The following is a 2,849-nucleotide window of genomic DNA, read 5'->3' as shown; positions in this document are numbered from 1 at the left end:
ACTTTATTTAGATTGGGGGTGTGGGGGGAGGGCGCTAGACTTTTCCTGCCTAGCCGGGGGTCCCGGCCCGGCTGCGCTCGCGGCGCCGGCAGGTTCCACTCTCGGACGTTGGGTGTGCGGACACCCCAGCGCCGAACCTGGGGCGCCACGACGTTGGGGTTTCGCCGCTGGCGGGCAGAACGTGCGAGCTTCCTGCCCGCGGTCGCGGGGCGCCCGGTCGCGCTGGCCCGCGGGGTGGAGGCTCCCGCGGGCGTGTCGGCGACAGCTGCGCCCGATCGATCCCCGCGCCCGCCCTGGCTCCGTTGCCCGCGCCACGCCGCGCGGCTCCATCGAATCCTCATCGCTCCTGGGCCGAGCCGCCCGCCGCGCTCTCCGCACACACAGCGCGCGTGTTGGCGCCCGGGCACCGGAAACCGGGAGCCCGCGGCCGGCGGGGGGGTTCCCTGGAGCCCCGCGTCCTCGTCCCCCTCCCCCAGCAGCTCGGCCTCCGCGGGCCCGGGAGTTCCAGGCGCAGATAGCGGAGAGAATTCCAGCCCCACCACTACGACTCCGGGTGGGTGGTCGCGGCCAGGCCCGGGCTGGAGCGCGGGGCGCCCGGATTGCGGAGCTTGGGCCCGCACCTCCTGCCAGGTCTGCAAAGTGACGCGCAGGGGCGAGGGGACCCCGGGGCTCCGGAGGTCTGCTCGCTCTCCTCCCGCCCCTCCGCCTGCCGCCGGGGATCGCGTGCTGGTCCCGGAGCCGGGCTGGGGGCCTGGAGCCTAGGACGCCGACCTTGTAAATACGGAGAGGCCGAGTTGGAGGCGCAGCCAGAAGGGGCCGGGGACACGAAGACGCCCCCCTGAGGCCCGAACCCCTGGTCTCTCGGCTCCTTCGCGATCACAACCCGTCGCCCCCCCCCCTCCACTCCCGCCCCCTGCTAGTGAGGAAACTTCGACCTTGTTCCGCGGTGTGCAGTCGGGGAAATTGAGGCCAGGCGGGGCGCGGGCTGCGGCCTCCCGGAGGATGGGAGCGGGGAGCGCCCCGCCACCCAACTCCGCTGACCGCGCGGCCCGGGCATCGCAGGCCGCTGACTTCCCCGGCGCAACGAAACCCGCTTCTGGCGCCCGCTCCGGAGGGGCCGGGCCACCCCCACGGCCGAGCTCCGGCCCCGACAGTGGAGCGAGTCCCCCCACCCCTGGGCGGTCCTGAGCGTCCTCTGGCCCTTCCCGGAAGGGACGTTCCTTGGACAAGTAAAGATGTAAATATATATATATATTTAATCCACAACGCTTTCTTCCTTGCAGAAAGGCGGCCCGCGGATCCTGGAGCTGGAGGTGGGACGGGGCGCGGTGGATGGGTTCGGGGAGGCCCCAGGCCGGGTGATCCCGGCCGGACCGCAGCGGGGCTGACCCTGGGGTACCTCCAGGAGCTACCTTGGCCCGCGTCGCAGCGCGGGCTCTGCTGAGCCCGCGCCCGCCAGCTTCGACCCCCGGGAGGGTCCTGCCCTGGATTCCCAGAGCCCAGGACGAGACGGCAGAGGCGGGGGAGGGCAGCACAGGCCTGGGAGAGCGCCCACTTTCCCGATACGGAGACGGAGGCCCAGCGGGGACGGAGGACTCCGCCCCTCCCACTCGGGGAGGGTCCGACGCCCCGCCCCGGTGGGTTACCCTCCGCGGCATCCGGCAGGGGAGCCTCGCCCTGGCCTGGCGCCCCATTAATGCGCCATTTATCTGAACACACCCATGCCCTTTCCGCTGGGCCAGGAAGGGGGAGGGGAGGCACAGGAGGCTTCCCGGCCCCGTCCCCAAGGCTGACCGCCCCCTACCTCCTAGCTGCCCTCTAGGTCTGTCTCTTTTGCTTGCACCCCTGGGGGCTGAGGGGATCTAGGAGACTTGTCTGAGGGACACTGAGAAGTTGAGAACGGGGTCTGGGTGTGAGCCCCGCCAGGCGGAATCTACACGTCAAGGACGGAGGAACGGAGCTGCACAGTTCAGCTGATTTAACAAACCCCTCTGCGCAGTCCCCACCCCAGAGCTGAGGCTGCAGCCTCCGCCCTCCAGGTGTAGCTCCTCTACTTGGGGAGGGGGAGACAAAGACTACACAGTCACTCATGCCCCTGAGGGCAGGACGTGGGGGGGGGGAGGGAGCAAACTTCCTGGAGGGGAGGACCTCTAGGCTGGGTTTTGTAGGACGTGCAGGAGTTTGAGTCGGTAGGTGAGTCCAGGGATGAAAAGACCCCGTCTAACTTGGGACAGAAGGGGATGGAGCAGGGGTAGGAGGCTGGCGTTAGCTCGCAGGCCTTCATCAAGGAAATATTTGTTAAATGAGTCAGTGAGATAAAACTGGGACCTGACAGGAGTGGGTGGGGGTCAAAGCCAGGCCTTGAATGCCAGGCTAAGTGGGGCTGGGTTTTCTCTCCTGGGCTGGGACGCCAGCAGGAGGGGCTCCCAGTGGCCTCTAGAACAACTCCCTCCAGCCCCAGTCTGTACAAAGAAGCGTCCTCATGGATGTGGTGGGGGCTGAATGACTCCACCTCCCCCCAGGGTGGTGACAGTGGAGGAGGGAGAGCTGTTTGTTCCCGAGCCCGGCAGGTGAGTCACCGAGGTGTGCGGGAAAGAAGCAGTTTTCTCCTTCCTTCTATCAGCTGCCGCCTTCTTCCTCCCTCCCCAGGTGTGAGCGTGAGGGGGTTCCCTGAACCCTGGTGGGTCATGTGCCCAGCAGAACCCGGTTCTACCTGCCTGCCCTCCCCCACCCCCAGCAATGCCTGCTGTGCACTTGGGGAGGTGAGACTCTTGGGGGAGCAACGTTAATCATTCCCATTTTTCAGATGAGGAAACTGAGGCACTGGGAGGTTCTGGGATTTGCCTCAG

The sequence above is a fragment of the Kogia breviceps genome, chromosome 4 (assembly GCF_026419965.1).
Source record: "Kogia breviceps isolate mKogBre1 chromosome 4, mKogBre1 haplotype 1, whole genome shotgun sequence".
NCBI lineage: Eukaryota > Metazoa > Chordata > Mammalia > Artiodactyla > Physeteridae > Kogia > Kogia breviceps.
This window is presented reverse-complemented; position numbering follows the sequence as displayed.